The following is a 23,512-nucleotide window of genomic DNA, read 5'->3' as shown; positions in this document are numbered from 1 at the left end:
TGAAGTATAATTAATACACAATGCTATATTTGTTTCAGATATACAATATAATGATTCAATAATTCTATACATTACTTAGTGCTCATCATGATAAACGTACTCTTAATCCCCTTTATATCTGTTTCACTCATCATCCTTCACCTCCCCTCTGGCAACACCAGTTTGTTCCCTGCATTTAAGAGTCTGATTTTTTTTGTTTGTGTATTTCCTTTCTTGTTTGTTTTATTTCTTAAATTCCACAAATGAGTGAAATCATATGGTATTTGTCTTTTTCTGTCTGACATACTTCACTTAGCATTACACCATATAAATCTATCCATGTTGCTGCAAGTGGCAAGATTTCATTCTTTTTATAACTGAGTGATATACCATTGTGTGTATGAAATAGATGATAGATAGATGATAGATAGATAGATGATAGATAGATAGATAGATAGATAGATAGATAGATGATAGATAGAGATATCCCACATCTTATCCACTCATCTCTAAGTGGACACTTGGGTTGTTTCCATATCTGGTTATTGTAAATAATGCTGCAATAAACATAGGGGTATACATATCTTTCCAAATTAGTGTTTTTTGGGGCAGCCTGTGTGGCTCAGCAGTTTAGCGCTGCCGTCAGCTCAAGGCATGATCCTGGGGTCCCAGAATCGAGTCCCACATCATGCTCCCTGCATGGAGCCTGCTTCTCCCTCTGCCTGTGTCTCTCTGTGTGTCTGTGTCTCTCATGAATAAATAGATAAAATCTTTTAAAAAAATTAGTGTTTTCATTTTCTTTGAGTAAATATCCAGTAGTGGAATTACTGGACTATAGAGTAATTCTATTTTTAATTTTTGGAGGAAACTCCATACTGTTTTCCATAGTGGCTTTACCTGTCTTCATTCTCACCAACAGTGCACCAGGATTTCTTTTTCTCCACATCCTGCCCACACTTGTTGTTTCTTGTCTTTATTTTTCTAGTCATTCTGGCGTCATCTCTAATCTTTACTTCAGAGAGTCAAGGTAGATGTTATTTCCTCCTTGTCAATGAGAGAAGTGAAGTGTGGAAAAATTTGGCCATATGCCAAGCAGGATTTAGTACCCTCAAAGTCTCCACAGAACTATCCAAGCCCCTCACATAACATGTTCTCTATATTAGTGGTTATCAGACCAGCATGAGAACTCTTACCAAAGACCTTGTTAGAAATGCAAATTCTCAGCCCTCCATTGGAACCTCCTGAATTAGAAATGCTGGGATTGGGGGTGGCAGTCAGCAATCTGTGTTTTAAGAATACCTCCAAGTGATTTTGCTGCATGCTCAAGTTTAAAACCACTGCTCTAACCGAATGCATTTGCTTTGAAATGCACTTCCTGACAAGTCCCTGGCTCCTTTTCAAGTGAAAACTGTTTCTTCTAAGCCCTATCTGTAGAGTTCTAGCGCCTCGGCTCTCTGGTCAGCTAACCTCAAAGCCTTTCCTTCTATCCACACTTCCTGCTTCTTGATTTGTTCTACATCTCTTCGCCCTTGTTCTTTCCCTGAATCTTTTCTACTTTGTTATTTTCTCCTCTGAGGATCAACCTTGCCACTTCTGAATCTGCCACTGCTACATCTCAGACCTGTGATCACTCAATTGTCCCTTAGGTCTTTTTCTTAGAGAAGAATTCCAACTCTGGGTGTGACAGTTACAAGCTGCAGAGAGCCTACAAGATTCATCAGAGAAGTACAAAATAATCCTTTCCATGAAAGGCTGCTCTCCCATCACAGGCTCAGCCTGGCTATCTACAGCTTACTGAAATCTACCGTTTTATCTGCCTGGGAATTCAACAGGACAGGAATGGTAAACTCAAGGTCAGGTTGGGCCCAAGGTACACAGATATGACACACATATCACAGCCTGTCCAGATGTTTTGATCTGGCATTTATCATCTTATATAAAATTAATATCAGCAGTAACCATGTATACCCGTTAGTCAGAGTGGACAGAAATCATGAATAACCAGAAACATAGGCCCTTTTGGGACAAATATTAATAGAGGAAATGCAGTTTTCCTGCAAAATGTCAAATCACATATTTAGGTATTCAATATAAAAAAACAATAAGTTGACTGATGATCGATCAGTTCGATATTTTTCCAATTAGTTATATACTCTCTGGAGGTCATAATAATTGTTGATTACAATGCAAAATGAGCTGATTATCAGAGAGAATTTCTAAGTGATTGTTCCCTAATTTATAAAAATTTTTAAGAGAAGAAAAATAATCACAGAAATCTTAAAAAAATAGATCCTTATTGATCTTCCTAGGTTCACAGGATTCATATGCTTCAATAAATCATGCAACCCTAATGTCAGGTGAGGCTTTTGTATTTTCCAATTGTAAGACCCAAGTTAAAAAAAAAAAAGGCTAATCATGGCTGATTTCTCATGATGGCCATGGAAAGAGAAATCAATAAAACAAAAATAATAAATTATAGAACCTTTATTGACTAAATCAAAATTTAGTACAAAAGGAAAAATAATGAATGGACACTCATTGCCCCTCATAACTGATTAGAAAAGCAAAGGGATAATCCACCATTATTTTTTTTCTGATAAAAGCTACATTAAGACATTGGGACCAGAATTTTAAGGTGTGTTATTAATCAATGTATTAAGCCAGATTCATCTCTAGTTTACTTTAGGGTAGAAAAATAGTACCTCCCACAACCTAGTTTAGCCATCCTTTTTGTCACTGTATGATGGAATCTTTCTGAGGCAGAAAAAATACGTCTGAGATTTTACAAATATTTCCATAATATTTCATGAAGTACTAGATCCTGAATGTCAGAGCTAACACTGGGACATCAGTCCACGAACAAATACTCATCAACAAATTAAATTCTGAGGCAATTACTACCAAGAATAATATTGATGCCTAGTTTTTATATAATCCCTAGAGAAAACAGGGATGGAATACATAAACACAACTCATTGCCAGAGCACTGACAAAGCAAAAGAGAGTTTAAAAAGAGCCATCAAATTTTATTTTCAGTATGAACCACAGAACCTGCTAAGGAAATTTCAACTTCCAAAAAATTTTTAAAAGGAAGTTGCTCCACTTTTTATTTTCCAAATATGTACAGCTGCTTAGTTCCTGGCAAAAAGGTTGATAAATGAGAATGTGTGTCAGAATTTTAGGAGGAAAAAAAAATCTATTCAGAAGATTCAGTAAAATGAGTTATTAAAGCTCTATCTACTAAAAAAAAATATTTTAACAAAGTATTTTATTTTTTTATTTTTTAAAGATTTTATTTATTTATTCATGAGAGACAGAGAGAGAGAGAGGCAGAGACACAAGCAGAGAGAGAAGCAGGCTCCAAGCAGGGAGCCTGACGTGGGACTCCAACCCCCGTCTCCAGGATCACACCCTGAGCTGAAGGCGGCGATAAAGCGCTGAACCACCCAGGCTGCCCAACAAAGTATTTTAAAAAGTGTTCTGAAACCGAATTATATGCCACTGACCTCTACTTATATAATTATCATAACTAATCAAATCAAATAAGCATAACATGTAATGTGCTTAATAATTTGATGCCATCCAAAGGATTGGCAAATTGAACACTGTGTTTAAATTATTTATCTAGATAAGATGGAACTGTTACCAAATTAATAATTCCATTAAAAAGTTTCTTTTTACCTATATGATTATTTGCTTTTTTAATTTTTGTTTTATTGTGACATGTTGTGGTGTGAAATATTTGTAGGTCTACCCTCCAACTGTCCAAGCATAATCTTGTGACACTGAGGCCCACTAAAATCCACCCAGAGAATACCACTATCATTCACATTATTTAATGCAATCCATTCATAGACTATTTGAGAACACGTGTGACTTTAACAAGCTATAAGATGGTTGGGGAAAGACATATAGTATTTCTTTAGAAGTAGTAAAATGGAGAAATAGCTAAGAATTAGACTTCATCAATTTTGCTTCAAAATCCTTTAAATAACTTGTGTTCCTTAAGCAATTATTAAAACTAACAGGATATAAACTCCAGAGATCATTGTTTTTTAACACTCATATATTCAAAACACTGGGAACACTGCCTGTTATGTAACAGATACTCATTAAATATTTGTTAAACTAACAAACAAATCATGCCAAAATATCTAAATTTCTTTCTTTCTTTCTGTTTTTTTTTTTTTTTTTTTTTTTAATTCATGAGAGACACAGTGAGAGAGAGAGCCAGAGACTCAGGGAGAGGGAGAAGCAGGCTCCATGCAGGGAGTCTGACGTGGGACTCAATCCCAGGTCTCCAGGATCACGCCCTGGGCTGAAGGTGGTGCTAAACCTCTGGGCCACCAGGGCTCCCCCTCTAAATTTCTTTCTTTAGTAAATTCTGAACTTCTTCAGGAAATGATAGCTTTCACCCAAGGTTTTCAACAATGTGTCATTATATTTTGTTACTTTAATAAGCATAATATAGAATATCACCTTATATACAAAAATTAATGTTTTCAAAATATTGTCATATCTCAAATATTCTCCTATTCAATATTTACAAAGTTCTGTAAGGAAGTAGGAAACGTGTTATATTTTTTCAATAAATGAAACTTGCTTCCTAAGAGGTAAAATGTCTGGCCCTGAACCACTTAATTATTTAATAAAAATATTTAAGCTATATTTATCTGTCATAATTTCTTATCCAATGGTTCTTTAATTATACAAAAATTATGTTTATTCTCAGCCTATACTCATATATGCCAGATATACTTGAAATAAGAGACTTAAGCCAAAAGCTCTCAGAAGAGGAGTCCTGAGTTGCAAGAAAGGAAATCAACTAAAAGATCAAACATTTCCAGTCAATCTTTTAAGTTATTGGGATTGGAAACAGTATACTGTGATGCAGGTGGGATGTGCCAAAATTGTGAACAATGAGTTTTAACTTTAAGAGTCAATACAGATCATTTCTGCTCCAAATGCTTCATTATACAGATAAGAAAAACTAAAGCCCAAAGAGGGTAAATTAATTGCTTACTGTCATATAACTAACACAGTGTAACTAGATTAGAACTCCAGATGTTTTACTCTTTCAAGATCAATTATTACTTGACTCATACAACAAAATATGGAAATGGAATAATATATTTTTGATGATTTTTATCTTGGAAAAAATTACTGAAGCTTGAGAAAGTCAACTACTGCAACAATGCTAGAGTTTGAATAGACACTATACTCTGAGCAACCAAATCAGTGAAATCTCATTCTTACACAATAGCCATCCATATGCAATGGATAGGATCACCTTTGTATTATTTTTCTATATTTCATCAGATATATTTGCTCCCACAAAACCCTCCCCCTCACCACCTCTGTCTTATTTCTTTTCTCTCTTGCAAGATCATATTTCACCTGTTGTGAGAAGCTCATTTCTGCTATAACAACAGAACCCTAGCTCAGTGCAAGAATGTCAGTCTTATATTTCCACCATGGACCTGGAATCTGCCAATTCTCTGGCTTCACAAGCTACTGGAGAAAGGAGATTGAAGCCATGTGCCAAGTCATCTCCTCCAGAAACAGCTCAAGAATAAGCTCTGCTGCTAACAGGAAGACTAACTCAGAAATCCCAAATCAGCAGTATTATATGCAACCATAAAACTAGGCAATGGTAAATAGTGATCAATGTACTAAGTTTAAGAATAACATTCTTGGGAAAGCCGTTGGGTTTTTGTTTGTTTTTGTTTTTATTTTTATTTTTTGAGATGTAATTGGCATACATTATATTAGTTTAAGGTATAGTATACAATATAGTGACTCAACATTTGTATACTTTGCAAGACGATCAACACAGTAAATCTAGTTATTACCTGTCACCATAGAAAATTAATACAATGTTATTGACTATATTCCCCATGCTGTATACTACTTCCCCATTACTTATTTATTTTATAGCTAGAAATGTGCACTTCATCCATTTCACCCATATCACACACCCCCACCCCCACCATCTGACAACCACCAATCTCTTCTCTGTATCTGAGTCTGGGTTTTGCTTATTTTTTTTCTTTCATTTTCTAGATTCCATAGATGAAATCATGAAGTATTTGTCTTCTTCTGTCTGACTTATTTTACTTAATATAATACCCACAAGTTCCCTCCATGCTCTCACAAATGGCAAAATTTCATTCTTTAAAGGCTGAGTAATATTCCATTGTGCATGCATGCACATGCACACACTGACACCATATCTTTAACCACTCATTCTTTTCCTATTCATATTTCCATAGACATTTGTGTTATTTTCCTATCTTAGCTTTTGTAAATAATGCTGCAATAAACATACATGTATATATCTTTCTGAATTAGTGTTCTAGTTTTCTTTAGAATTCCACCCAGTAGTTCTATTTTTAATTTTTAAGAAAATTCCACACTATTTTCCATAGTGGCTACACTAATTTACATTCCAACCTGTTCTCTTTTTTTCCATATCCTTGCCAATACTTTTTATTTCTTGTCTTTTTGATAATAGCCATTCTGACAGGTGTAAGATGATGCCTTATTGTGGTTTTGAATTGCATTTCCCTGGTGATAGTGATGTTGAGCACCTTTTCATGTGCTTGTTGATCATCTATATGTCTTTGGAAAAATGTCTATTCAAATTCTCTGCACATTTTTTAATCAAATTCATATTTTTTGCTATTGAATTGTATAAGTTCTTTATATATTTTGGATATTAAACCCTTATCAAATATTTCTCCTCCCATTCAGTGGGTTACCTTTTCATTTTGTTGATGATTTCCTTCACTGTGCAGGTTTTTTTTTTTTTTATTTTGAAGTAGTCCCATTTGGTTATTTTTGCTTTTCTTTCCCTTGCCCTTGGAGTCAGGTCCCCCATCCCCCCAAAAAAACCCACATTGCTAAGACCAATTATCAAGGAGCTTACAACATATGTTTTCTACTAGGAGTTCATCTGCTACAGCCAGAAAGCAGTGGAGTGCTGCAACTTCACATATTTTCCAGCCCCAGGAAAGCAGTGACCACTTACTTCCACCTGTCTTAGGTGATGGAGGGTGCTGTGTCTGAGCTCATCTGCTTGTGATAGCAGGCTAGCCAAATGTGCCAAAGTGGCATTTGCCAGTGTCTCCATCTCCAAGGATAATTTCAAATCTCTTCTATCCCTTTAACACATGCTTTTCAATTAGCAAATGTGAAAAAAAAAAGATTAACAAATGACTCTCCTTCACATATAGTCTATGTGCTTTTCAAATTGTTATTTTTTCACTGGATATTGAGCACATGAGACTGCACATGGCCCTTTAAAACAGGAATCTATTGTAGTACTTTGGGTACAATGGACATCAGCCTGTTTGTTTTCTAAATCAGACATTTTGAAGACTCATCTCTCTGGTGCAGATTCTAAGTGTTTGGTACTTAATGTGGAATACCAACCCCTTGCTCTTCAGGGAAAGCACCAGACTAGTGCAATCTCTCCTTATTGTGTGTCACTATGCTGGGGGTAGGGTTTTAGTAAAACTGTATCTCTGCCTCTCCTACCCCATCTCAATGTGGTCTTTTTATCCTTTGTTGTAGAGAAGTAGTTCATTTAGTTTTCAAATCTTTTCCAGAAGTAGATGATCTATATGATCTGTAGATTTTATGTGTCCATGGGAGGATGTACATTCAGGATCTCCCTGTGCTGCCATCTTGAGAAAGTCTCCAAACCAAATGATGAGCAGTTGTATAAAATGAATAATTCGTACTTCCTAACAAGCTTCAGGGGCATGACATCACATTCATATGCCCTAAAACTAACAAAATAAGTCCAAGCAATTCTGTTGCAGCAACCCTTGAAGGCTTCATTGCTCAGAGAATACTGACACAAATGAGATTTAGGTGCATTATCCTCCTGCCTTCTGAGATCCTTTTATTCATTTGTCATTACACTACAGGAACGCAGACCACACACAATATTATTTCTTCCTAGCACCACCCCAAATATGCCCAAAGGAATAACTTCAGCATTGTTGCTGAGAATTGAACCCAAAATATCTCACCCAAAATAGACTCCTATTCCTACTTGTAGAATGTTTTTTGGGTGGCTGGAAGGTTGTGGTTCCCCATAACCTCAAGAAACTTTCTTTTTTTTTTTTTTTTTTGAAACTTTCTATTTTAAGAATCATTATAGTTTGGTTTAAAAGCATTTTCATTTGATTTGGGACTGAGGAGATTTATGGGGAATATACTTGGTTTATGTGAATTGTGTAAAACTGATGAATTTTCCTTTAGATACTTTGCATCAAATTACAAGTTACAGTGACTTTCATCTCAGGTTAGCTTCACTTTTTAAAGTTATTTTTCAAATGGTCAGAATATAACCTAAAAGCTATTTGCAAACTATTCTGCCTTAAAGGCAGAAGTATGTTTCTAGTTCCTTTACATGTAAGTCATCAAATGTTATTTAAGGAGCAATTTTTATGTCCAAAAAAAATCTTTTCAACATTTTTGAGACACTTTTAAACTATCGTTCTACAAGCTGGAGGTCATCTTTTGGAAAAATTATATGAACTCAAACTTAGATCACCTCTCCAAATGCAAGAATTTTAGGTGGGTTCCTAGGTTTGAAGAACCAAATTCTTGCCTTTTAGTCTACTTTCAGTTTTTCAAGTCAATAAGCAAATGGTTTTAATAGGATTTTCTCTCTACCACCAAAGTTGAGAGTTAAAGGCATGCAATACTAATCTATAATTTTATTAAAATAGTTGTTTGTTAAATAGCATGGGTTTTTTTTAATTCTAAAGGTAATACATGGTATTTGTAAGTACCAGTAAACTGGGAAAATAGATAAGTACCAGTAAACTGGGAAAATAAAAGTAGGTGGAAGAAAATAAGAATCACTTGTAATCTTGCCACACAGATAATACTGTTAACATTTTATTTCATATCCTTCCAGTTTTTCTGTGAATATTTATGCATGAACTTTTAAATTTTAACTTTTATATTTTAATCTTTCAATATCTTAAACTCTGAATCTTTCCTATTATAAAATAACAGTGTAGTAGAGAGATTTAAATATCACTTGTTTCTTCAATTTTACAGATACTCAATTTTTTCTACTACTTGGTTTTTTATTCAATCAAGTGTATATCTCTACCACTCTACTTAAAATGTCCTTTCCCAAGACATTGTTAATTATCTTACCTATTCACCATCTTGATCTTTTCTGAGATATTTTATAATCCCATTTGTGTCATTCTTAAATTATGAAGAACTTAAAAGTATTTCTTACCAGCACCTTCATAAAACACCTTTCATTTGGTCCCTATTGTCATTTTTATCTGACTTGTTCTGACCACACTTTCTCAGTCTCCTCCATTAATTTCTCACTTCCCATTCCTCAGCCTTGGAAGGATCATTAGAGGAAGGAAAATATACATGTATTATTTTCAAGAAAATTGTAAAATAAAGTGGGCATAATATTTTATAACTTTCAATTTAGTATAGTAATTCATTGTGAACATTTTCCTGATTAATTTACTATTGTATATGACAATGGCTAGATAAAATTCTATGGGAAAATATAATGTTTAATCTGATGTTAATAATGAACACTGAAGATATTTGTAATATTTATCCTAAATACTAATTCTGTAAACATATTTGTATATGTTCTTATGTTCTTAATTTAATTTTTAATTTTTTTAAAAGATTTTATTTATTTATTCATGAGAGACACACAGAGAGAGAAAGGCAGAGACACAGGCAGAAGAAGAAGCAGGCTCCATGCAGGGAGCCCGATGTGGGACTTGATCCTGGGTAGACGCTAAACCACTGAGCCACCCAGGGATTCCCCCTAATTTAATTTTTTAAATGGGAATTTCTAGTTTATAGGCGTAAGTACTTTTAATGTGCTTAACTAATTTTGCCAAAATGCCCTCCAGAACGGTTATATATATAAATGAAATTATTCCTTCTCCCTAGTCTTTAGCTATATTAGGCATTAACACTTTATTTAATTGCCAGGTTTTATTGGGTAGGGAAAAGAGGTGAAGAAAAGACAGTTGTATGGAACACTATTCTTTCCATGAGTCACAGTAGTTTCTCTTCTGGTTACATAAATCTATTAAGTGAAACTGATTACAGCCACACAGACTAACTTGGGCCTAATCTTATAATAGATCCTTTTGTCTTAATAGTGGGTACATTCCTTTTTGAGCTCCAAGGAATATTTTTAATGTTTTTTGAAATAAAGATCCTGAAAAAAAAAAAAAGAAAAGAAAAGAAATAAAGATCCTGGTTGTCAAAACTCAGATACATTCTAGAGACACTCTTATTTTAAACCCCTGTTTAAGGGATGCCTGGCTGGTATAGTCAGTTGAGTGCCTGACTCTTGGTTTTGGCTCAGGTCGTGACCTCTAGGTCATGGAATGTGGAGGCCGAGAAAATTAAGGCCATTCCACCTCAAGTTTAGCATTAGCACAAGTACAGCCATCTCAGGCCCTTGTGAATAAGAGCTTAAATTTACAGGAAGAAACCACTCCCCCACCCTAGTCAAGACACTGGCTCATATAGGAATGCGAACCCCCAACCAACGAAGAATGTAAACCCCGCCCTTTGCCTGCCAAACCTGCGTGCCAATTCTGACCAGAGTAACAGGCTAGTTCAAATGGGCCCTACAGGATGAATTGTAATTCAATTGGCCACTTGCATGTGGACCGACATGACCATGTAACTTTCTGTATGTGTTACAATCCCCATTGGCCACTGGCCCCTATAAAACTGCTGTACCTCTTAACCATGGGGTCCAAGCCCCTGCTCTGTTGTGTCAGGTATACTTGGACCCAAGCTCGAGCTTGTAAATAAACCCTCCTACATTTGCATCGGTGTCGGCTCCTTGGTAGTTTCTCGGATAGGCAATCTTGGGCACAACAGGAAGAATTGAGCCCCACATCTCTTCAGCACAGAGTCTGCTTGAGATTCTCTCTTTCCCTCTCCCTCTTCTCTTTCCTCCAGTTATGCTCTCTCTCTCTCTCTCTCTCTCTCTCTCTCTCTCTCTCTCTCTAATAAATAAATCTTTTAAAATCCTGTTTACTTCAGTTGATGTAGGGGACAGTGAGGAGTGGAAGATAAGCAGGAAAGAATATATAAAACCAGCTTTTATGGTCTGTTTTTCCTTTTTTTTTTTTTTTAAGAATGATTCTTTTTTGAAGTGGTTCCAATCAAATCCTCAATAATTTGTTATAAGGCAAAAACTTGGAAGTGAAATCAGTGTTACATAAGCAACTTCTAATCATGTTCAACTTGATATGCTGATGGCATTTCAAACTGATCCTGACTCCCAATTTTCCTGTCACTTTTAATGGCATAGCCATTTTCCCATATGCCTAGGGTAAAAATTCTGAGTCACCTTTGAACCCATATTCTCAATTCTACATCCAAAATACTTCTTTCCTGTTTCTTCTTTTCTAGTCCTCTGACAAGCACTTCAGGTCAGGAGCTCATTGCTTTTCACTTCAACCATAGGCTTTTAAACTATTATTGATAACCTATAAGGAAGTCTTGGAAATGGAATAGAGAGGCTCATGTTAACCAGGACTCTGAGACCCATCTCTGCTTCAACCTGATGCAGTGAGTAATGTTGTGGGTAAGGTTGCCAGATTGAGCAAATAAGAATAGGGGAAAAAAAAATAGAGGATACTCAGTTAAACTTGAATTTCACAAAAATAACTACTTTTTTGGCTATGAGTCAAATATTACATGGGACAAACTTATACTAAAAAAAATCTATCGATTATCTGAAATTCAACTTATACTGAGTATCTTAGTTGTGGGTGATAGAAAGGGGGTAGGTGGTAGTAGTAGCTGAATCAAGGATTCAAGTTACCTTACTAGTGTTTCCTTTAACATATGTCATATGTCAACTCTAACATATGGCCTGTTTCACAAATCAAGGGGATCATTTTCACCTTTGCTTGGATTCTAAAGGTCAGTATCCCTTGGAACCTAAAACTCTCGGCAGTTATATGCCATGGGATATAAATAAACGTTTGAAACTAGACTCTAAAGCCTGGAGAGACAAGATCACTTTATCTGCATAATGTGGAAAAAGTAGGAATTCAATTTTATTATTAAAACCAGGGTAGGCTCAATCCCCCCAAAATGTTCTGATATATAGATTTAAAAATATTTTATAGCATTAAGTTCACTGAAAGAGAAGACAAAACTGTATGTCGGTATAATGTAATATAGATCATAAATACATAAAGAGACAGAACAGATATACTGATATATTTTTAAAGATTTTATTTATTTATTTATTTGAGAGAGAATGTGTGTGACACTGGGGGTGGGGCAGAGGAGGAGTGAGAGGGACAAGTAGACCCCACACTGAGTGCAGAACACATTAGGGTTCAATCCCACAACCCCTAGATCATGACCTGAACCAAAAGTCAGATGCCCAACCAACTGAGCAACCCAGGAGCCCCTGTTGTTATATACTTTATACAAATACAAATATGCACACATAAAAAGAGTAAAAGGCTACAAAAAATGATACCAACATATTAATACTGGTTACTTCTGAGTGGTGGAATTATGGTTGAATTATTTTAGGTGTTATAGGATTTTCCAAACTTTCTCTACAACTCTTGAAAAGCAGATTCCTAATATTGCTTGGTCTTGGTGTGGCGTTTTACCAAATATATGCATAACTTCTCTAAAATCTTATTTTCCCCAGTATTCACAAACATGCAAAGGGTTTCTTTTTCCTCCACACTCCAAAATTCCCTCAAATCTGAGCATATTAGTGAAAATACTTTCAGTTCTTAGTCTTAGGTAACCAACTCAGGGTAACTTACACTTTAAAAAAAGAAAAAGAAAATATATTGGTTTATATAACTAAAAAGTCCAAGGCTGGTTTTGACTTTAAGCATAGCTATACTGTCAAGTTGGATTTTTTTGGATGCTCTAGAGGGTGGAATTTTGAGCCAAAACAATTATTTACAGGGAACCCTAGTATATTACTATTCCATTTTTAAAGTTACCAATTCAAAAGATTTATTCCTTAATTTTTAGTTCAATTTGTAAATATTATTCTATTCACTAGTTGAGCATATTTTAATAATAATTTCTAATGTAAACTTTATAATATAATTATTTACATTCCTTTAAATATTTTTAAACTGTAGTTACAAATGTATATATTTGATTTCCCCTTGAAGTACACTCACATGACTAAAGAAGCCTTCCTATGTACCTCAGTAATTCTCATAAAGCTACACTTATAAACCTTGAGATTTCTCATATGTTCTAATATAATTTTAAAATGCTATAAGATTTCAACCCAAAATCACAAGTTTAAGCAAATTAGTCAATTTGTTACTCAATTACTCATTTGTTATTCTGATAGATAAAATCTCCCATAAGTTTTTAAAAGCTTAAAATGCTGAAATCGATACAAATTATATTTCACTACAAAAAAAATGTACTACTGCAGGTTTGTTTTGCTTCATCACTCGAGACTCAATTCTTAAAGCTAGAATTTTAATTCTCCTTAGAGTTAAAGATGCTTAATCCCTTAGAGGCAACTACCTTCTCATCTGGCGAGGCAGAAATGGTTTGAAGACCATTTGGCTTGAAGACTATGGGTTTGACTTGGGTGTGAAGTCTGGAATTATAGATATCCAGGGTTATTTTTGTCATGACTCTAAAAACTAAGCTAAACTTATTTTTATGGTTTGTGTGTCGTGGAGTTTTCTTAGAAGTCAACAGAGTCTACATCGTGGGTTAAATCCTATCATTTCCTAATTCTACATCATCCCAGGAAATTTAAGTTTTTCAGAGAAACTACTATTTCTCTGAGTGAACAAGTACATATGTATGATACATTATAGTATAATGTGTGTGTGTATATTGCATATATATGTAGCCATATACGTGTGTTTGTGTATGCACACCCATACAACTAAACTCCTTATGTGATTTGTTGATTTTTGCATTCTTGAGCTCTCTAGAGATATTTGTGTGTCATTTATCTTAGCTCTAAGACTGCATGCCACATTACACATATACAATTCCAAGAAGTATGATAGACCATAATGTGAGCTGGGCCTCCTGAAATTGTGAACCTATATGGTACCTCTACAAAGATAGTAACACTATTGCCTAGGCCCTCAATACTCTTTTATTTTAAAAGAAATCTTACATTAATTGATGTTATTCTTATTAGCTAGATATATGACTCTTAAAATTTTTAAAACTTCCTGGGCAGCCCTGGTGGCTCAGCAGTTTGGCATTGCCTTCAGCCCAGGGCCTGATCCTGGAGACCCGGGATGGAGTCCCACGTCGGGCTCCCTGCATACTCCCTCTGCCTCTGTCTCTGCCTCTCTCTCTGTGTGTGTGCCTCTCATGAATGAATAAATAAATAAATAAATAAATAAATAAATAAATAAATAAATATCTTTAAAAAATGTTTTTTTAAACTTCTTATGATTATGTTCTATAATGTGTCTTAACCTTTAGTTACACCTTCTAAATTCATTCTAAGAACAACCACAAAAGAAATCAAAACACCAAAAGAGGTCAGTCTTCAGACACAACTTAACCTAGTACAATCAGGACTGTCTGTTTCCATTTCTCACTTCTGGTTTGTTTTTCTTGCTTTTTCATTCCCTCCTTCACATTATCTCTCAGCTTAGTTCTAAGGCAATCTCCTCAAAAATGTCAGAAAAGGTAAATAATAGCAGAGGAGATCTAGGGAAAAAGTTAACTCCTGGGAGTTAGATGCTGAATCAGAATTTTATCCCCATCACTAAACAGTAGTGGGCATGGGGGAAAGATATTTAACCTTTCTGTGTCTTGTTCTGTATCCATAGATAATTATAAGAGTTCTTCTATTACCTAAGTTTTATGAGAATTAACAAGGTGTACATGAGATTTTTAGCACAATGGCTGAATATGAGTTCAACACAGAACCAAGAATCTTTATTTATTACACCTTCTCTTTACCTTCTATACTGTCCCTGTGTTCTTAAAGTTTCTTTTTTCTTTTCATAGAAAGCCTTAGTCCTCTTTGAGTTCTCTCATTTTTTCATTTTGTTTTTGTTTAAGCTTGCAAAACAGCCCCCCCGTGACTTCTTAGGCAACTCAGCACTTGTCAACTTTTTTATTCAGAAAACATCAACAGTTTAATTTTTAAGGAATACAAATACCTTTCTTGGAATAAAACAGAAATTTAATCAAAAACAAGCAAAAAAAAAAAGTAGTAGCAACATTTTTAGTACCACTTCCTAATATCATTTACATTAGACAGCTTTCTTTAAAGCCTTGGATTTTCTTAACTTACATGCCAATTGAATAACTTTAGCCTTGTTTCATATAAAATCACTATTTTCTCTGAACTACTACAATATGTTATCTCTCCCTTACCAGTAAATTATAAGAAGTCAAGATGGTGGTCAATGCCATGATTTTGACTTATCTTTGCATTCTCCCCAAGACCTAGCACAGAACCTAACATATATTGGCATGCATGTAATGTCCTATAAAAAATGCAATAAAAATATAGTTGATATGTGTATCAATTTCAAAAATGACTAGAATGAAGAAGACCATTCATTTTTACTAACTGACTAAAACAAGATACAAAGCAGTCTTAGGATAGAGTAGAATGATAGGAATATCTAATATGCAACAGAATATAATGTTGTTGCTTAATAATAAGAAAGTATGGGCAGGTGTGCCCAGAAATCAAAATTAGAACCAATTCTGGAAAGAAGGAAAACTTTTATTCATGGCATGAAAGAATATCCCAATAAATTTTTGGAAATTTATTAGAACAACTTATTCTAGTGTTGTTCATGTTGAGAACATTTCCTCAGTCTCTTCACAATTCCTGATTGGTACCTTCCTAAACTCAGCCTAAAGTTGAGAATGACTGATCTTAAGAGTAACATTTATTGGAAGTAGTTTTCTACCATAGGACAGCTTTTCCATTGGAAATAGATTAAAAAAAAGAGATTATTCAAATAATATATTTGCATTGGATTTCATAGATCACAAAGTTGTTTTACAAATGTCATTTTATTTTATATTTAGAGTAACCATTTGAAGTATTCAATGAAGACATTATTCTCATTTTTAGATGAAAAGTTTGAAATTCAGAGAGAATAGTTAGAAAGAGAGCCAAGTTTAAAACCAGAAGTGACAATAAAACTATTCCAAATATGGGTGTTTTCTAATAACAAGGGAGTAAAAATCCATGCTCTCATATAGGAATACAGATGGAATTAATTGACAAAGGCACAGAGAAAAGCTGCCCAGGAAAATACCATACTTTGCCCAGCTCTAAAAATGACCTTGAATGTGTTCTTTATCTTTTAAATTGCCCCTTCTTGCTTTCCTTCTGTCTGTAAAATTTAACTATTATTATAACTAATAAAAGCTAGTAGTTATATACTAGATATTAGCCAGTAAAGAAAGTAACAAAAATTGATAATCCAAAATGTGCTTTCTCAAAAATTCATATTTTTCATATAATATATGAGATATACATATGTACATAATATATTATATATATGACAGTTCTTGAAGACAAACTCAGCCCTATAAAAATCTCCATTAACTAAAAAGATATTTTGCTATAGTAGTAGTAATCAGTCAACATATAAATAGCTACAGTTGAATTTTAGAGAATTTCAGTATGTAATTTGAGGGCATGGTTTGGCTCACATTGCAGGGTTGTCCTACCACAAGCGTGACCAGACCATAGGAACTGAGAAACACATTTATCAAAAGTGAAATGTTCAATGACTCCTTTTACTATGTACCAAATACACTGTGTACCTATCATGATTATGAGGTTATGACTGAACATTCAGTCTCCTGGTTTTGAACATAAAAGGTCTTCATTTATATGACAGATGATATTTTTCAGGTGATGTGTGAGATTTCCCCAAGGCAAGTAAATTGAGAATATATGGAACCCAGGTAAATACCATATGATTAGTAATAAAAATTCCACTTATTTTTGCAGAAAGTGATTTTTATAGAAACTGAAATAAAGTCACAAATTTGTTAGGTAACAGACTAGAGATATAAGAATCACAAGTGAATTAATCTTCATTTATTATTTACTGTAGTGTCTTTTTTTATGATTCAAAATATCAAAATCAGCCAAGTTAAATGGGGCTGATTCACTTCTTGCCCTAGACGTCATGTGTGAAGGACTTGCTTTTGCAACATTAACACAAACATCATAGCTCACTGTACTTTTTCCTCATATCATTCAGCATGGAAGAACTTTGTATTTTTGTGGTGATTTCATTAAATCTTATTACCCACTCCCACCAGATCCTGTGAGGACAGGGAGTGACTGTGTATCTGATGTGCATATCACAGCATTCTAGTTAAATGGGTGGATGACCAGAGGTCCAAAGTTATGGCTTAAGGCAGGTCTTTAGTGCATTAGAAACAAAAGTGCAACAATGGTCTATCTGAGATGTTCCATTTGTTCTTAGAAGTGGTGACCAGACCGACAGAAAAAAATTTCAACACAGCTAGCCTTCTTGTTCTTCTTGCTACATTTTTGTTTTAAATATTTCACATTCACAAATAACATCTATTTCTGAATATCTATAATTGTGTGAAAGGTGAGGTTGAGGACACTGGAAACTACAGCAATGCTCATGGAGGAAGAGTAATTTGGGACTTCGTGGGAATAAAAAAAATGAACAGGTCAACAGAGTCCTGTGGCTGGAAGAAGACCAGGGTGGAGTTTTATAGAAGAACCGAAGCTCTGTGTCGGAAATAAAAAGAAGCCCAGTATAAACTGTACCTAAAACTGACAGAAGTGGCATCTGGTCTACACTCCTCTCTCAAAAAGTACATGTACACTGAAGGAAATCTTCTAGCTTCTGTGGACCTCTGTCCAAAAACAACTGCAAGAGGACATGTTGTATTCTTTATGGAAAGAGACAGCCTGTCATATTAACCCAGGTTGTTTCTTCAAAATTTTGAAAACCTCAGGGTTGTGGACAATGAGTCCTCCTTCTATAATGGACAGTTCTACTTGTTCTGAATTCCCAAAGAGTATTTTTTTTTAAATAACAAGCTCATACACAAGAGCACAAAGAGTGGTTGCCCATTCTCTTATCCACAGTTTCTCCAACCCTATACTTTTCTTTTCCTTTCTTGACTTCTTCCATTTAGAGAAACTCCCAAATGCACTAGACTCACAGTGGCTGAGTTCAGAGATCTGAACTTGTATGTCGATGCAAACATTCCCATGTCGAGGCTCATACCCATTCCCTTTACTCTCATATAATATTTTTAAATTTCCTTCTATTTTCTGCATTTTCCATTTCTTTAGTAATACATGAGTTGTACTTAATGGGAAATATAAAAGTCAAAATAAAATAAGTATCTGATGAATGTGAAAGTCTATGACCATGCTCATTGCCTTTATCAGCCATCTCCTTGCCAGGGATTCCACTGCAAATGCTCTTCCAAAGTCCTTTTGTATTCCATGGCTGACATTTCATCTCCTTCATTTTTTCTCATTTGCCTTGATGGTCAACCTCCGCCATGATCCAATTCTTGCTCCAGAATTAGTGTTTGAACAGATTTTCTAATGCTAAACATTTACCTCTGTGTCTTATAACAAACTCAAATCTTATTTTTAGTTTGTTCACACCTATAGCCTAGTCTAGTCCAATCCTATCCAGCCCCAAATTCCAGGCAGGCCTGCATGGTTCATGGCCCACAGCGTTTTACTTCTACAACAGGGACATTCATGACTTGTGCAGGGCCGAGGAGGCGTCCTGTCTCTAAGGGAGCCTCTGGGAGTTTAAATTCTGGAAGTTGGGGGATGCCTGGGTGGTTCAGTGGTTGAGCATCTGCCTTCAGCTCAGGGCATGATCTCAGGATCCTGGGATTGAGTCCAACGTTGGGTTCCCTGCAGGAGCCTGCTTCTCCCTCTGCCTATGTCTCTGCCTCTCTCTGTGTGTCTCTCTTGAATACATAAATAAAATCTTTTTTTAAAAAGTCTGAAAGTTGAAATTAACACACTAATACAAAAACAAAGACATTAAAAATCAAATTTTAAGCTTAACAATGAGTAAACCTTAAAATATGCTCAGAGGTGTTTTTGGAATTACAATGTTTTAAACTGATATTTTAAAACTTCAAATTGTGTATGAATCAAAGAAAGCAATTTGAATTGACTACTTTCTACTCTTATAGTTACTCTAACGACAAAAAAATACAGGTTCAGTCTGTCATGGGCTCAAGAATCAAGTCAGGTAACTGGAAACACTTCCTAAGGCTTCCACAGTGTTTCTCCATCTAACTTATTTTTAGTGGGTATTCTTTTTTGCTGGGGTTATGTATACTCACTATATCCCTACCTGTCTGTCAGTGACAAACATCAGAACTTTTCTTGACAAACCCAAAACATTGCTCAGAACCAGTAGAGTACAAAAGTCACTAGCTATAATTGATTTATTACTAAAGGATGCATATTGAAGTGTCCCCAAAGGGCTAGAAACAAGACATTTATTAGATTTTGCTAGAAGCTGGAAACTCATGGTGTATCCCGGTGTGGAAGGCAGGGCAAAGGAAATATCTAGGTGTCTGAGCTATAGAAATAAAAAAAATAGGGAAAGAAAGGGAAACAGGGAAAGACATCATTATGTCTTGCTAAGACCACTCCAGAGGGAATATTGAGGATCTATGACCATCAAGTGGGCTGTGCTTCCCTCCTTCTTAGCAGGGAGACACATCAGATGTGAAAGTATCAAGAGCAGGGATCCCTGGGTGGCGCAGCGGTTTAGCGCCTGCCTTTGGCCCAGGGCGCGATCCTGGAGACCCGGGATCGAATCCCACGTCGGGCTCCCGGTGCATGGAGCCTGCTTCTCCCTCTGCCTGTGTCTCTGCCTCTCTCTCTCTCTCTCTCTCTCTCTCTCTGTGACTATCATAAATAAAAATTTAAAAAAAAAAAAGTTAAAAAAAAAAGAAAGTATCATGAGCAGCCTGTAGAGCGTGAGGTTCAATGACCTCACTGCACAGTAAGAAAATGTACACAGACACTAGAATCAGTCATGGCTGATGGTGATAGGATTTAACTGTTAGCTGATCTTTGAGAGCTGAAGTGATTTTCCCAGGGACTTAGAATGTAAATTACAGTTCTGAGAGTAGAATGAGCCTCTGACTCCAACTTCAAAAGCCTTCCAACCTAACTATGGCCTGGGGAGGGACATGTCCCCATTAGCAAACATTAACTTGGTACGCCTTGATTCTGCAGTCCTCAATAGGCACTATGGAGATATCATCTCCTTCAGTTTCAAAAAGGGAATGTCAATGTAAATTAACAACAAAACAAAAACAAGAACCAAAGGAATTTACAATAGATAGAATAAAGATTGGGATATAGAGTGTAAAAATGCTAATGAATATATATATATATATATATATATATATATATATATTTTTTTTTTTTTTTAAGGCACTCTGTGATCTGATTAGACTTAATCTTTTCATTACTTTATCTTGAACTTCTGGAAATTTTCTGAAAAATGCCCAAATACATTACATTTGAACAATTTACAATTGCAAGATTAGTCATAATCAAACTTATGTAAAGAAGATTAAAGGACAAAAAATTTACTATTTAAGTGAACTGTTTCCTTACACACTTAGGAAATTTAAATTGAAAGACACGAACCATGGCAATATAATTCCATTGTTTATTTTAATACTTAATATTTTAATGCAGATGAAATTATATCAGTGGAAAAGAAATCCTGATATGTCATTTATCACCTTAATTCCTCATCTGACTTGTGAATTATTTGAAAAATAAAACATGTATGCCATGTTAGACTACTGCTAATTTTAAATGATAAATAAGTTATTAATTTGAATAGCTTGTTGTTTATATCTGCAAAAATATAAAAGAAAAGCAGAGGCTTTCTAAGAAAAGGTAGCAAGACAAACACCTGCAGATTTTTCCCCCCAATCCTATTTTAATTTATATTCCAGTGGTTCATGATCAGAATTGGAATACAAAATTGGATGTCTAGTGTTAATTTCCTGATCCTACCTCACAACACTAACTTTTTTTTTTTAACTTCAAGTGCAAATTCTTGAAATTATAGCAGAATCAGAAGCAGGCATCCAGGAAGAGTGCTGGAGAATGCCAAGTACAGCAAGGAGGAAGAGCCAAGGGATATATCAACTCATAACAAGATCCTCAGCAAAGGATGCATCTGCTTGCCAGATCACTACAGTCACCACAACACTGCCAGGGTTTGCATCATTCTCTTGCTAACAATTTAAAACATAGATAACGTTACCATATTATCACTTTATCTAAGGACCACCCCAAAATCTCTTGAGGGCCCAAACAGCAAACTTAGTTATCCCACCTCTAACAATGAAAAAACAAATGAATTAATAAGAAGGTCAGACTGAAATTGTCTTTTGAAAAATGTGTGAACTTAACAGAACTAAATATATTCACCAGGGGTGACTCCTATTGATCCATAGGCACAGAAAATAGCTAGAAAAATTCTAAGCAATAGGATGGACAGAAATACACTTTGCACTATACTTCTCAAATGGCAAAAATTGAAAAGAGACTCTTAATTCAAAATTGTTTTCTGTAAGTTTCTTAACTAAACAGAGATCTTCATTCCTCTTACTAAGTACACAGCAACACATTTTTGTATCAGAGTCTTTCAAGAGGATGGGTCTGTCAAGATTCCCATATTGAAACAATTTGTTCATGGATGGTTAGTTATAGGTTTCATGTTTTTACCCAGAAAAAGCTTAACAACAGTATTTCCATGTTACAGAATATGTTGGGTATAATTTACAGTCTGGCATGTGCTATATTATATTCATAATGAAAAAGAATTTGTCAGATGCTTCTAAAACATGTTATTTGCCAGATTATATTATCTTTCTTAGTTAATGAAACCCAATCACCTAAGACAGGAATCTGGAAGTCATTCTGTTTTCTTGCCTCTCTCTCATCATCCACTTCATGGAGATCATGAAGTCCTGCCTCCTTCTCCCCTGAGCATCTCTACACTTCTCCTCTCTTCTCCATCCTCACTGCTCAAGATTATATCAGTTTCTCCCTCTGATCGCTGGAAAGTCTCCTTAGCCTTTGTCTTGCCTCCTTTCTTCTCCCAATCTCTTCCACCCTTTCCATCTAGCCCAGCAGAATAGCTCTAGGGCTTGAATATGATTATCTCATTCCCTTCAGGGCACACTGACATTAGGATCTGGCTCTGCCAGATGAAATCGATAGATGAAACTCAGCTCTCATTCCAGTGTCTCCAACCCGTATGCACCACACACGTCTACCGAAATTTCTGCCATTCATTAAACACATCCTGTTTTCTCACGCTTTGCTATTCTATTTGTAATGGGTTGCTTTCATTATTTATCTTTACCTTCCAGCTCTTGCTTATTTTTGAAAAGTCTACAGATGTCTCTCCTTTATAAAATGTATGTTCTCTTTCCTTTTTTTCTGAATTCACTTCCTTCCCCATGTTCTCCAAAACTCCTATATGCCTTTACCAAAGCATTTAAAACACTTCCCACTGAATATATTGAATAAATATTTATCAAGATTGTTCTTAAGTAACCACTACTAAGGCAAACAACAGAAAAGGATAGCCCAAGAAAAGTAGTGACTAACACTGCAAGCAATTGAGAGTTCATCTTCAAGTGTTTTGTTACCCCTGAATTAATCAATCTAAACTATACACAGCATCCACCTGGACAATATGCCCATGCAATACAAATATAATAAATAAGGTTCTTTTGATGTAAAAATGCCTACCTAATTGGTTGGCTGGTCTTCTGAAATTACCATTGCTCCTATTAACATATAATCTGAATCTTAGGCCCAAATTCATGCCGGGTAATAACAGGGTGCCGAAAGTCCACACCTCTTTCTTCAGCCTGTGAGAACCATGGTGAAGGGGCAAAAAAGTTCTCAAACTCAAGTCACAAAGTTTAAGCCAGGTGGTTGATTCCACAGGAAAGCTGTGTTCTACCACCTGGCTCCAGCTAATCTCTTTATCCAAGGTTTCTTGAGGTCTCCTGATCATTCCTTTAAAATACTGTCAAAAAAATGCTCTCCAGACCTGCTCCCTGCTAAATATAAGTGGGAGAAGAGCAAGCTTTTTTCTTTCTCATTAATTTGGTGCTCAGGGTCTGGAATGTCTTTTTAGTACTTTCTCCTTATATGCTGGATACAAATAACACACTTGGAGACTTTGCAATGTCCTAGACTTTTCAATATCTTAACCATTTTACTCCTTGTCAACTTGTCCAGCTTCCTTTCTTCACATAGTACTCAAATCCAATGGGGTCCTGCTTTACTTCTTTGTCTCAGAAGACAAAAGTCATTGAGAAAGCCCTCTTGTGCAAATATAGTGCTGTACTAAGCCACTCTAAGGGGTCCTTGCAAGCTGAATAGCTCCAAAATATTGCTTTGTTTTGTATAATTCACATTTCATGCAATTCCTAATTAAATGAC

This window comes from Nyctereutes procyonoides, unplaced genomic scaffold (assembly GCF_905146905.1).
Source record: "Nyctereutes procyonoides isolate TBG_1078 unplaced genomic scaffold, NYPRO_anot_genome, whole genome shotgun sequence".
Classification (NCBI taxonomy): domain Eukaryota; kingdom Metazoa; phylum Chordata; class Mammalia; order Carnivora; family Canidae; genus Nyctereutes; species Nyctereutes procyonoides.
Note: the sequence above shows the minus strand (reverse complement) of the source record.